The following is a 15,367-nucleotide window of genomic DNA, read 5'->3' on the forward strand; positions in this document are numbered from 1 at the left end:
TATCAATATTATATTCAGCATTCATGGCTCAATGTTATTAACGATAGCATATACAACATTCATAACACAATGTTATTATCGATAGCATATGCAGCATTAACAACACAATGTTTTCATTGATAGCATATCCAGCATCCATAACAAAATGTTATTATTGATAGCATATACAGCATTCATAACACAATGGTATTATTGATAGCATAAACAGCATTCATAACACAATGTTATTATTAACAACATATACAACATTCATAACACAATGTTATTATTGATAGCATATACAGTATTCATAACACAAAGTTATTATTAATAGCATATACAACATTCATAACACAATGTTATTATTGATAGCATATTCAACATTCATAACACAATAGCATATACAGCATTCATAACAATGTTATTATTGATAGCATATACAGCATTCATAACACAATAGCATATACAGCATTCATAACAATGTTATTATTGATAGCATATACAGCATTCATAACACAATGTTATCATTGACAGCATATACAGCATTCATAACAAAATGATTTCAATATCATATGCAGCAGTCATAACACAATGTTGTTATTTCTGATAGTGTACATAGAATTCATAACAACGTGGTGTTGAAACATAATCAGGATTATTTTCAGTGTACTGGAAAATTCTGCTAAAGTCCTTGAACAACCTTGAATTCTGAATGTTGGCCAAATTTGACACACATCCCAAACACACCATAAAGAGATGTGGATGAAATTTTCTCCTGCAACGGTAAATAAAAGTTAGGAATACATGTAAGAAGAAAATAAAACATGATCCCAGACTGATGCCTTATCTAATTTCAATCATTTGGTATATGATCCTTCATTTCCTTTGACTTTTGTAGTTTGTTCATGTAAGTAGCCTGTTGGTACACCCACTGTTAGCTGTATATACTTTTGTGTTGCTATTGTTCTTTATATTTTCTCCACAGTCCTTGCATAAATTGCTTTTATGTTTACATTGAATTTAAGGGGTCTGGGGTTGGTTTAACTTCACTATTGAAATGGTAATTCATTTCTTCATCCCTTTCTTAGCAATTAGTGTTATGGTAAGTATAACCTACCCATGGACAACTTCATCCACTTCTTCACTGAAAGCCCATTCTATTCCCAGAGGGGACTAGGGCACTTCCCAATGTAGTGAAACCAATGGCTTCATAGTAATGGAGAAGTACTTTGCTCTTTTGGGGATATAGCTTTTGCCCACTCCAGCAGTGAAGGGATCACTGACACTTCCTAAAGGAAAAATGTTGTCAGCTTCTGTGATGGAGGGATTCTTAGCACAACCAATTGTATAGAAGTCACCAGCTTTTCAGAACAAAGCTTCTCATAAAGAGTCCTGACCATTAGACCAGTCATTGACCAAGTGAGATTTCAAGTAAGTCACCAGGTGTCTGGCATTGGGTACTGGGTAAAGCAACAAGTTCCAATACCTGGGTTTCAACATGGTGGCACTGGACATCTGTCTCCTGACTAATCTCCAGGTTTTGATCACAAATATGGAGGAGATGAGGTTGATGCTCCTTCTCTTTTCTGTGTTTCTGTTTCATCTCTACATGGGTCATCAGTGATCAGGCTTTGATCATCCATCATGGCTAAGAGATTAGATTTGACACCCGACTTTTCCAATCTGCCATTCAATCCTTTGTGGCTTGGAGACTCACACCACCAAGTTCTGAGTATGAAATGACCCCTTTCAACCCCATATCTATATGGATAGGGTTCAGCTTGCTAAACATGTAACCCAATCCCCCATCACATGCCTTGTCTTCTTCTGGCTTGACATTGAAGAAAAATGAGAGTGTCACTGCTCTAAACTACTTGACACTTTACCAAGTAGAGAGAAGAGTGGGATGGAAATGTTCTCCCTCTGTGAGTGGAGATAGGACAATGAACTCACTATCCTTAATGCCCCTTCTCTTTGGACAGAAATTAGAAGGGGTAGTCTGTCTCAACTATAGCACAAAGATGAGATGAGGAATTCCTAATTGCATTGGAATCCAGTTGATCTCAGTGAAGACCCTGTTGTATCAGGCCCTTCCTCTCCCTTTGGGTCTCCATATTCTTCATACAGTGTGGACATCAAGGCGACAAATGAAGTTTACTGCCACCTTTTCCCACATGTGTCCAACACCTTCAAGGTCTCTTTCTACACCAGGATTCTCTCCAGTTTTGGAGATGATTTTTAGAGAGCACAATTTACGATGGGCTCTCTTTTGCTCCCACACTCAGTGATGGTCAATGAGTTTTCCAAAGCCAAGAGGCAACCAAGCAGTAGAAGGGATATGTAATTTCTCCACAGTTATAGGGTCGACTTCCCAGAGTGGACATCAAACCTCCCACACTTGCCTTTGGCGTCTTCCTGCTTGGGATATCAGCATAAACCTTGACCAGTTTTTCAACTAAGTCTCTAGAGGTTATGGAACTAAAGGCTTGTGCACTAGACACCATAGTCTTTCATGCCAACCTCGCTGTTGAATGGGGAATTGCTTTTTCTGCTATTAAAGGCTTAAAGGAAGCTGTCACCAGAACATTAAGATGCACTCTATTGATTTCAAAAGTCCTCTCAGCAGAGCTTCTTCACCTTCATATGATTCTGACCTCGATATGTATATATTTTGCTGGAGGACAGCAAAAACCATTTGAGGGTGGCTTCCTTTGATATGGAGATATTTTTTGTTTGATTTGCTCTCACAAAAGCCTCCAAAAATCTGAAGGATTAGCAACACAAGACCCTGGATGTAGTCCCAGACCCAAGCAAGCTGAAGTCTCTTTATGTGAAGTCTGTGGGGCCCTTCTTAAATATTTTAAACATGGACAAAAACTGAACTGTCAATCCCAATTTAAAACTCCCTCCAGCCTGTCTTTTTCAAGCTGGAGTGATCAAAGCGGCCAGGTTATGACATCTACGGACTCCTCCACCTTTCCTTTCCCAAGGAGGGAGATGGTTGGCCCAAGGGAGTGACATCATCTCAAGTCCCTCTCCATTCCAACATTCCGATAGGTGTAAGACTGAATCTTTATTCAGAGACTTGGTTGAACCTAGTGGGCTAGGTCCTTTCCATGGTACAAGAGGGTCATTGACTTCATTTACGGGACCTCTGCCTCTGTCAAAAGCCTTAACTGGTTTCATCAGACCAAATTGGAATTCCTTAGGGATGAGACATACATCCTTATACAAAATTTGGGAGTATGACAAATATTCAAAGTCCAGGATTTTATATCTGGATCATTTTTCATTTCAAAATAAGGTTCCTAAGCTTCGACTTCTTATCCATCATTTTCCCTTAATGATGTTTCTCCATGAAGAACGTTTCAAACTGGAGATATCCACCTCAGGAATGCCACAAAGCTGAATGACAGGACCATCTCCACAGACCTTCTGGCTACCTACCTTCCCATTCCAATCCTATCACTGCACATGAAATTTCCACAGTTTTGACTAAACCATGAAATCTTGATTTTGAGCTCTTCCCCTCGGCAAAGCTTCCACTCCCATATCCTTTATTATGGTAATGTACATAATAGCATGTTCACTTAATATTATTAGAAATCATTATTTTTTTTTTCTATTTTGACTTTGACTGACCTGAAAATCTATATACATCAAAACTCCTAAAATCTATTCACAATTTCAACCTCAGGTCAGTTAGCCAACCCACCCATAAACATAGTCATAAATTTAGACTGGATTCTTAAAGACCTCATGATAATATTCTAAAGTCCTTCATTGGTGTCCCACGAACTTGCATCAGATCATGTCTGCATCATTTGCCATTTCACCCTATCAGTACCTAACCCTCGATCTCTGTTTGCTACTAAAGAGAAACCTCCATATGATAATAGAACCCAACACTAATGCATGACATCCAAGCAAACCTGACATCATTTTGTTTTGTAATTCATGGTGTTTGTTTTTATAATCTTGTCATTGTGCATGTTTTTATGTGTTATCTAATATTGTAAAGTGCCCAGAGCTACTGAAGATTACGCACTCTACTGTGTCCACATTATTATTATTATTATTATTATTATTATTCAGATTCAGTATTTCGATAACTAGTTGGAGCACATTTTCAACCATCTCCAAATGAGGTACTCCTCTCACTTTGGGAGCCAGTGACTCATCTAGGCTGAATCTGCAATCTCAAGAAGTTATTGCTGATCCCTGGCTTTCATTTACTTGGTGATGAATTTTCTTGCCTGACAAGGGCAAGTTCTCCTGTTCCTTCCAACAGGATCTCACAGATGTATATCATATCAAAACTAGTCGAGAAGATCTCTTAGCTTGCATCCACCTCTTTCTCATGGGTACTCCTGCACCTAGTGAATCTCCTTAGGACTTCAATTTCGTCATCACCCAGACTGTAGCAAAATCAGAACAGGTTTCTGGCTGGAGTTCAGATTCATGCAACAGGACCTCATTCCTTCCTGTACATAACTGCTGTTGGTTCAGGCTGGGATGCTCACCTAGAAATCAGAGAGGGTAGTTCTGCAGGATTTGTGGTCATGGGAAGAATCTTCCCTTCATATCAACAACCTTGAAATGCCATTGATTGTCCAGGCAAAATGAATGTTTTGGCAGACAGCATGGCCAATCAGGGATGGGTAGAATGGTCTCTGCAAAAGTTGGTAGCTAGAACACTTTTTCAACTGTGGTGTAAGTCAATGGTAAGTTTACAAAGACACTGAACAAAAGCTCTTTCTTTATATCTCTCCTACCCCTTACAGTAGAGCATGGAGTGGGGCTGACCGTATGCCTACGCCTTCCTACAGCTCATAATAACCCCTCAAATTTAGCACAGAGCCAGGATTTCCACGTCACATCACAATTCTGATAGCACCCTCCCCCCACCTCTTATGGTTCAGTGAGCTCCCTGACATATTGGTAAATGTCTCTGGGGAATTACCACAGGGAAATGATCTACCGTCCAAGTACAGAGGGCCCCTCTTGCACAACAATCCATGAATTCTCCACCTTCACTCCTGGCTCATACTAAATGGTCCATCTGCTCAGAGCAGTTTTCAAAAATTAGGTTGCTAAATAAATTGCCCAGGATAGAAACCATTCTACTTCCAAGGTTTACAATGCCAAGAACAGAATATTTTGAAACTGGTGCAGTAGGAAATGCAATGTTTCAATAAGCATCCCTTGAACCGCATTTGCGGATTTTCTTCTCTATCTTTTCTAGTAGAAAGATTGTTCTATATCCACTATTAAGCAGATCTCTCTTATGTTTTATGTTCTGAGCAGGCTCCACTACAGAGTCACTAACTGCTATCTTTCAGAATTGATCAAATACTTTTGAGTTTCACAAACCAGTCTTTCGCTCCTTAATGTCTAAGTGAAACCGTATGTTTGTCCGTTGGTCATTATCCAAACATTCATAAAGAACCATTGAGTGAAGTTTCCCTGGAACAGAGTGGTTTATAAAACATCTTCAACAGTGTATTTAAAACTATGTGTTGTTCATTCTTTGAGTTTGAATATTACTATCATATCACGGACTGATTTGGTTTCTGTGAAAATGTGAGTGGCTGTTCCTGTCAATTTGTGCTCATTACTGTCTGTGAAATACTTGACATGAGATGCCGCTTTGGGTTTGCTTGATAAATAGAGGATGTGCATCAGTTCTGAGATTAACACTGCTCATGCTTCTGCACTACCTCTACAGTTCTCTTCTGTTCAAACGTATCAGCTCCAGTATGGATGAGACTCCACCAGTGGAGCAATCCTGTGTGCGATCTTTCCAAGACTCCGGATCAATGTTGAAGTGGTTCAAGGATGACTGGAGGTAATCTTTGATGTGTTTCTTCTAACCACCCTGAGACTGCTTCCATCCTTCAATTCATCATAGAAGAACTTCTCTGGCAGTCACACTTCTGACATCCTTGTGATCATGTCGGCTCAGTCAGACTATATGGTTTCATAGATATGGTGGTTTGGGTTTTTGATAGATTAGAAGTTTATGTTAATTATTCTAAGAGGATGTCATAATTATGTGTTTTCTCTTTGTGTCCTGTAGCAGTTTACTCTTGTCTTCTTAAATGGGAGATGAGGAAGCTCTAGCTTCGGCTGGACTATTGAAGTTGTTACTTGTATTGAGAGCGACGAAGTAGTTCGAAAGTATTTTTTTTATGAAACTGAATAAAGATATTGAAAAAAACTCTGGCTGATTTGCACTAAATGACAGGCTGATTCAGATCCTGGCTCATTTTAATCTAATGTCTGTCCGATTTGGACCATATGAAATATTATATCATAAAGAAAACATGGAACATACATAATTGTTTTTATTGGCTGGGGGTGTTTAAGTCTTTTTGGTGCTTTTTTTGAGTGTGTAGACTGTTAACTTTTAACACATTAATTTATATTAAATAGTTTTTACATGTAGATTGATCTTTCCATCATGTCAATTTTTTCATGGCCAATGTAGCGTTAGAAATATGTATATTGTGTAGCTAACTCAATAGTAATTTATCATGATTTTGATGAAAATTGATGTAGACATCTAGATAATTTCTACTTCAAGACACACACACACACACACACACACACACACACACACACACACACACACACACATATATATATATATATATATATATATATATATATATATATATATATATATATATAATATAATATAATATATATTTATATGGAGAGAGAGAGAAAGAGAGATGAGGCCATGTTTTCAGTGTAGGTTTCAAGATATATCACTATTAAATTATGTATGTATATTGAATCTGTATTATTTGTTGACTTTTATTAATGATTATAAGTTAGATACATCTGTAATTTGTTCTTGACCTAGTCGAAAATCAAATTAATGGTGTACCTCACCAGTAGCATATATTTTGTAAACAACATAATATATTGCTAGATAATTCTCTATGAATATGAATTAAACATTGAGATCGTTGGTGTATTGCGAGATCAAGTCTTACATTATTTAAATTTGTTTTTTTACTGTATTATCCCACATAAAGTCACGGTTTTATTTCTTTAAATGTAGTTTTGAGTTAGTCAACATACCTGGGAGACATCGAGAAATATCCTATTTTTGACAACTGTAAATGTCAGATTTACATCAAAGACAAAATATGGTCCAAATCAGCCTACACGTGGAATCAGATCACAATAGCTCCGGTTCAGTACTAGTCCCAGTCTATTTTTAGCGCATTTTTTTCCTGTATCCTTTTGGTCATATTACAAGTGTATGATTTAAGCATTCTTGGTATGGATTTAAAGGTAATTGTTTATTCTTTAGAATATGAACTTAGTGCATGGTTGTCTGTGTGTTTCGTCGACAGTGTACAGTGACTAATAAGGTCTTGGTAATGATCTGGAAGTGAAAGCTGTGTTCCATTGCACGCTGGTTTGTCAGCCTCTCAAAGAAATGCCGGTGAACCTATGACAAGAACTTCACCGTGAAGTCATCTCTGAAGGTATTTTAGATTAGTAAATGATTTGCATTGATTGTCACACAGTAGAAAGTTCAGTACTGAGAAACAAATGTAGAGAATATATAGGTCTCAATGGATAGTTTTGTATTTTGACACCTCCCCAATTTTTAAGGTAGAAGGCATGAAACTAATTATCACAAGCCTAGCATTTATAAATTCACACAGAAGCTAAATCTGTAATGTGGTTTAGATTTACTTCGAGTTAGGCTTGAAAATGGGTTGGCTAGGTGGTGACTGCCTGTCACGGTTAGATTTGCATTGGAGATCAAATGCATAACTCGGGCTGCAAATGAGCAGCCGACTTGGCACACATATTTATGTATGACTGTAAATATCTAAAAATTGAGATGGTTGAGGGGTGATGAAAAGTATGCTAATTCATTATAGCACTAGTGAACTTTATTCATGAATAAGGCACATACTAATTCTTTTAGCTGCCTTGTCACAGGAAAATATTCAAAATAGCTTTTTGCTGTCAAAAATGAATGTAAAAATGAGGGGTTGGTGGCAGTGTTGGTTGAATATAAAATCCACCATTTGTGTATGGAATTTAACTTGATTTCCACAGTCAAAATCTCACATGCATGCTTTCTGCAAAAATCATTAGTTTGTTTTCATTTGCCTCTTCAGTGTAAAATTATTCTCATTTTTCTGCAAAAGGAAAGGTCATTGTCAGATGAAAATTCACTAGATAAACTGGCCAGTGAGACCAATAGTAAAATTTTGTTCTGGGTCCAAATGTTGAGCCTAGTGTTGTGGTCTGTGAACAACGTCATCGAATATTGACTGGCAATGGACCAGGGTCAAAACAGACCGGTACCAAAAAGGCCCACAACCAAAACGGACTAGTGCTTAAAAAGGCCCAGTCCGAAAAAGCCTGACCCAAAAAGCCCATTTATGTATCAATTACCAATTACTAGTATCATGCCTAATAAAAGTAACTAATACGTAAATATCAAATCCTTGTTTTACTGTGAAATGTCTATAAATAATGTGCAGTAGAGAATCATTGTGCAGTATGTCACAATCGTACATCAGTGATCATGAAAATAGTTGTGACATGCTACTACATGTTCTATGCAAAATGAACAAAGAAAGCAAATAATATTTGTGTAAGAAAATATTGGAAGTAGAGTGAATCAATAATACCTTTGCTATAACATATCAAGACTAAATACGAGTTAGTGTCACCCACGTGTGGTTTGTGCATGCTAACTTTGCCATGGTAATGCCTTAATAAGTAATGGCGATTTCATTAATGATGGATGAATGTTTTCATTTGTAAAGACTATTGACTCTTCCTGTTTCACATTCATTCAATATCGTTAATACTTGTGCATGCATAGTTTATTTGTGTTGATTATAATGTATGCTTTCAATAGACATTTGTTATATTCTGTGCATTGTGGTTGCAATGAAAGTCAAGTTACAATTGAAAAAGAATTAAGAGGTTATTTATAATAATAAAAAAATTAAAATTTATGGTGAGATAGAAAGAGAAAAAGAAGAAAAGATATGTCTAACTAGTATAAGCAGCAAAAGACAAACAAATGCTAATGCCATTTCAGATTTATAAATTTGTTAATAACAACAAGATTTATTGCTAATACATGAATATTAAAATCTAATATCAAATACTACAACAATAATGCTCATAATGGCTATAAAATAAATTTAACAGCACAATATAGTAAATAATTCAACAATAACAGCAACAAATAATCATCGAACTATAAAAACATTCACTTTTCAACAAAAAATCTTACAACACAACAAAATTGCACACAGTGGCTGTCAAAGTTAATTCATAAAAACATGCATATACTGATATTCACTTTCAACAAAAAAACTTACAACACAACAAAATTGCACACAGCGGCTGCCAACGTAAATATTACGATATAGGATGCAATCCTAGAATAGCAGAGGTATATAGCACTGTTGTTGCAACAGTGTTTATACTTACACTCTGAGAACATACAGCTCGCCATCGGAGCTAAAAAACTTAGAAGTTTTGATCTCGTACTGCATGTACTGGTCCCAAAGTGTGTTTAATGAATTTTCTAATCTGTAGCTTCGTCTCTCACATCCTAGGTCATTACACTGGATGGCTAAGCGCACCAGACTGGTCTCCCTCCACAGCAGTGGCACTAATTGGTAGAAGCCCAGTCCCATTGTGTACTGCCTTTGAATTTACACAATGGTGCCAGCCTGAAAATGTAAAACATTTAGTGAACAATTGAAGTGTAAACATAATTAAAAAAATTATATATCATCATGTATAAATATTAATATGATACTGAGAATTATGTCATGCATATTAATAGACTAATGACTTTATACTGATATGCTTTATTTTTGCTGTGCTTAGCTTCAACGTCATTGTTCGTTTGCACTTTCTGGCGGTATACTGACCAGGCCTCAGCTGGAAACACTGGGTTGTCCAGCCACTGCCTGCTGAGGTATCCAATGAGGGTCTGTGTAGCATCAGTTGTAGCCTTTATTTGTAGCATCTGCACTGCTTGATGAATGTGAGTGCTGAGCAGGAACTGAAGGGCCAGCACTTGACAAATGCAGGAGTGAAGGCCCTCTCATCGCATGTACGTTTCAGCCACTCCAACCAGTGGAAGGCACAGCCATTAAGTCTGACACCGGGAAAGACCTCTCTGATGGCGAGCCATGTAGCTGAAAATATGCAAAGAACAATCCCTTAATTATATTGTTTGTGTATGAAGCTATTCCTTTTGATGAAGACGTGGATAGACATGAGCTGACCCTGTTGTCTGAATGGCTCACCAAGGACCTGGAAGTTATAAATACATTTATTAAACAAACAGGCTATTACTGCATGCTATTATAAATTTAAAACCAACAAAATCTGGAGTTCAGCAATAACTGGTACTTGTACAGCAAAAACTAATAAATACAACATAATGATTTACCTTAAATGTTCCATCCATGTAGCACTGTTTCGCTTCTCGCATTAGTCCTAGCTGATATGCAGTTGCCAGCAGGAAGTGTCACTCCCCATCCACTCTGATGTCTGCTACCAAGAAATCAGGAGAGTTGATGAAGTCCTCATTCAGCTGTAAAAATCAGAACAAATAGACATTGGACTACCCATTGATAAACATGTATATCAATATTGCTCTCTATGTTAAAAAAGAAAATATATCATATGTATTTGTCTAATTTTACATAAATGATTTAAATACTGTTAGCTCTTCTTGAAGCCATCTTCAGTGAGTAATTCAGAAGCAAAGTGTGCATGCCAACAGCAAAATAGTGTAAATTTTTACCGCATAAACGGGGATGCAGTTTTCAGACTGATACACACAAGGCTTTGAGTCCAGAGGGACATGTGTATTGTTGTATATAGCCTGATCTGAAAAAATACTGACAAAATGGGGAGATGCTCAGATACGCTTATTTTAAGGTTTGTATCATTAAATAAGGTCTTGGCATTCCATTTAAGCAGATATTACAAAATGGGGACCATTTCAAGGTGTGTCCTTGGGCTGATGGTGTGTATTCACACTGATGTCCCCATTTTGTGCATTTTACAAATGTAGACACACACACTTTTTTGACAAGCCATACACAACATTATTTTTTATAAGTTTGCATTTCTCACACACATCTTTACCCCATATGAATAACCAAGACTGGACACCAATAGCCAGGTATGTTTCTGTGAAGATCCTTCTAGGATTGTATACATTATCCCATGGTATTTAACCATCGTCTTAGTCATAACATCATGCATTGACCTGAAATAAACAATTTTATGCAAGCAATCATACAAAACTGATGCATTTATGTTTTAAGGAAGTATAGCGGTTGCACATGTTTCATGTTTATATATGATTACCAAGGAGTTCAAAATCAAGTTTATAATAACGTTTCTTATAATCTTCTTCAATAAGATTCAATGGACCAATATTTCTGTCTTTGATATCAAATGACATGTCTGTGTTGGGAATGTGGACAATCGGACTCACACCATATGGATCCACTTCAATTTCCGTTGACTTGGCCACAGGAATATCATTCAACAACTCGCCAATACTAAGGATCTATGAAAAAATCAAACAATAAAAACCATTCCATTTTCTATTTTTCTTCACACCAGATAATGAATTTTTTTTCTTCATCATATGTATAATAGCAACTTGTGACTTATGGAAACATAAATATTAAGGCAGTCAATGACCGGGTGGTTGAATTTCTTGCCTTACAAATTCATCCAGCTCACCACTTCCAATGTCAGACAGGTTGAAACTTTGCATGCAAGAAAACCTGCTTCTCGCTTAAGGTAGGTTGATGGTTAATGTCGCTGGATGCATCCGTGTTCTTTAACACACACACACACACACACCCAATACTGTCAATAGCCAAATCAGGGCACTTTTAGATTAAAGATGTCAGCACCATTTCTGGATAACTGACATGAATTTTATGAGAAATTAATCAACTATATTTTTACTTGTTTATATATATATACAACATAAATATGCCATGAACACAATTTTACTGTTGTTAACCTTATTACTAGACTAAGTGTCCTTAAAATTCTTCGTATCACCTTATGAAGTTTAAACACTTACACTTAACTCAAAAAAAGGCAGGTCTACTGGCTCGTCTTGGTCATCATCTGATACACCTATGGTCACAGGAACCTTTTGTAAACGATTAAGGTATATAATTATTAAACGCAAAATTTGCCTCGAATAAATGCTCATCTTGAACAAAATAATGTTATGACTTGTCAGCACCATTTCTAGATAACCGCCGTAAATGTTATGAGAAATTAATTAACTATATTGTTTTATAGAAATTTTCTTGTTACAAGCCAGGGGTCTTTACCTGACCGAGTGGTGTCAAACCCTGGCGCGATTCCCGTTAGAAGTCATAAGTTTACCCCAAATTTCCAAAGTCTTCCATACAACTTCAGTTGTAAATGAGAAAGCCCGACGTGTCCGTTACACACATAAATTTTACTATAATCAATGCAAGATCACAGATCTCACAACCTGCCAAATATCTATCCACCGCACATCTGCATGGTTTCTCTTTTGTTAGGTTTCCGTACCGCCAGCAGTTCACGCCGTAGAAACTATGCAACTAACCCTTAACACCAGGAACTTTTTAACTACGCCACCTTAGGCCAGTCAATTCATTGTTTTCAGGCACATTGAGCCTGTATAACTGCGTTACATTTGCCGCCATGGCGACATAAACGGTATCTTCCGAGCTCCTTCTTATTGGTTCCATTGTGTAATTTACCAGTTTCCTGCCGTAAATACTGCCAGTGCAGTCACACTACCAATGTATACCACTAGATTTTAGTAGGGGCTTTCCATGGACACTCACTCGGTTAGGACCTGAATTCACTACCAGTGAACCTTGGCATCATGGAAAGTCACTAACACCTTACTCGGTGACGTTGGCTCCTAGTGATTGGCTAATTATTTCGGGCAAGGAATATTTCTATTGCACCAAATTCCAATAAACAGTCAAGTAATCAAAAAAGTCTAAGAATTCCTTAAAACGGGGCGCTATAGCCAAATGGGCATACTCCAGATTTATTACAATACATACAACAAAGTTGGGTTCATCGGCTCGTCTTTGTCTTCACCTACCACCGCCATGGTCGTACGTGGTAAAAGTGATTTATTATATTTTAGTTGCTTTTTATGGTCTACAGCCTCCCTGTACGACAGCAATGACATTCCTAGAATAAATAATTTGTTATATAATCTTCTTAGATAAATGTTTTAGATTCAATTCCTGTAGGATGTACAATTAAAACATGCAAGGGCCAAAACATTCATACAAGATTTAATGGAACACATGAAGCTAATTATTGCCATCATTACCAGAGATTTGTCTTATTTGTCTTAAATAAAGAGAATTTTCTTAAATAAAGAACTGCTTCTTATTTTTTATTTTTTTGTCCTGTATTGTAAAAGTTAGCAATGGTCAAAAGTCTCGTTCATAATTTTATTTTCAATGACCTGCACCGCCATCTTTATATGTTTCATTGTAGTACTTGTGACTTCGAGAATATGTCGAGTATGTAAGAAACATAAATGTGTTTGCTTGTGCACCCCAATTTCCAATTGAATGGTTATGCCACAAAGAAGTGAATATGAAGATTTTTACACACACACACACACATATATATATGTGTGTGTGTGTGTGTGTGTGTGTGTAAAGTTAGTGCATAAGCGTATGTTTTAAGCATTTCGATTGTTTCACATACTTTGACTAACTGTAACCAATTCTAAGAGTAAAACGCATTTATAATATGGTTGATACTAGTGGCAATATTTTATATTACCTTTATAGCTTAAGCATAGTCTTATTAATATGAAACTTCATGAATATATTTAAAACTGTACTTACCAGTGTTGCACGTGCGATGTTGCCAAAACCCACACACGTAACAAGCAACCGCATGCTGTCGTGGCCTAACTTCTCGAGCAATGAATACATTGAACATACGGATTGCTTATCTTTTTTAAAAGTCGTAATAAATTGATAGACGAGTATGGAAAACAGATTATGGTGAAACAAAATTAAACAATAACTGCCAAAAACTTAATTGTGTGTCGCTGAGATAAATTGTACACAGCAGGTAATTTAGGAAAACAATGCTAAAGTTAAAATAAATAGGTTGTAATAACATTAGCATACAAATAAATCTCGAAGCACCTGAATCAGTGATCAACAGCAAAGACTTTGTCGTTTATATAGGTATTACATGTTGTAATTATCTTATTATTTGTTGCTGCTCATGTGCATATATATTATGGAAGGAGATGTTTTCTTGTCCCATATGGTCGGTCCGAGTGGATTCGGTCTTGTGATTTTCGGTTATTGTTTTCTCGTCCCATAGGGTCGGGCCGAGTGGATTCGGTCTTGTGATGTTCGGTTATGGTCGAGTCAGTTTTAATCATTTCGGCATTTTGTGCTTGCGAATACAAAATAGTCATTAAAGGCATGTAGAAGGGGGAATGTGTTGATCGTTCTATTCACTAAAAGATATATGTAATGGAAAAAAGTATAAATGATGAATAAAATGTTATGAGTGAAGAAAGAGTCATGTTTACATATAGACCTGAAGTTTACAGATAATTTCATGGGGTAGTTTAGTCAGGAGTGTCTCAGTAATCGTAAGAATAACTTACAATCGTATGACACATCAAGCTCTGTTGAGACTGGATGCATGGGAAAGAGTGTGATGTAGAGACTTGTATTTGCGTCTTAATTGTGATTATCAAAGTTTCCAAACATATTAAATAAAGCTGAGACAGAAAACAGGTAAAGGAAGTGTGAAAAGTACAATGCGATAGCTGATTCTTTCCTAATATCGGTACTACAATCTGCGTAATCGGTAAAGGTCTGCTGTTTGCTATCCGTGCTTTATTTGTGTGTGTGTGTGTGTTAATCCTAACTGACCAGTGCTTCAGTTTCTGCAGCTCAGTGTTTTAGCAATATATGTAAAAATGTCATTGACTTAGAAGTGAATTGATATGGGTATTGTCGAAAAGCTGTCTTATTATTATTATTATTATTAGCCAATCTTTTAAAGGTCCTTTGTAACCCGGGCCTTTTCCGTCCAGGTCCTTTCTGACCAGTTACTGGCCTTTCTGGACCGGGCCTTTTCCGTACCGGTCCTTTCTGTCCTGTTACCCTGGGAATTCTAAAAACAAATATTGATACATAATTATATCTGTAAACCAAACTTAATAAACCAGTCAAATTTTCATACACTTGCCTCGATCGGAAAAAATGCTCGGCCATTTCCGTAATTTTCTTTCTTTATTTGACGGAAAAAGCTGAGGATTCTCCGATTGATA

The 15,367-nt window shown here is 36.8% G+C and overlaps 1 long non-coding RNA gene across 2 annotated transcripts; it reads right to left on the minus strand.

Annotated features, from left to right (window-relative positions):
* Window positions 1-9,106: 9,106 nt before the first annotated feature.
* Window positions 9,107-15,204, minus strand: LOC149794409 (uncharacterized). Of its 2 annotated transcripts, XR_016423026.1 has the most exons (5): window positions 12,110-15,204; window positions 11,149-11,272; window positions 10,445-10,588; window positions 9,918-10,187; window positions 9,107-9,713 (listed from the first exon to the last, which is right to left on the minus strand). It is a non-coding gene; the product is annotated as an uncharacterized LOC149794409 (long non-coding RNA). The 2 variants fall into 2 exon arrangements; XR_016423025.1 differs by lacking the exon at window positions 9,107-9,713 and having other exon boundaries at window positions 9,734-10,187.
* Window positions 15,205-15,367: the final 163 nt, after the last annotated feature.

The sequence above is a fragment of the Sinohyriopsis cumingii genome, chromosome 8 (assembly GCF_028554795.1).
Source record: "Sinohyriopsis cumingii isolate HCF-2022 chromosome 8, ASM2855479v2, whole genome shotgun sequence".
Taxonomy (NCBI): domain Eukaryota; kingdom Metazoa; phylum Mollusca; class Bivalvia; order Unionida; family Unionidae; genus Sinohyriopsis; species Sinohyriopsis cumingii.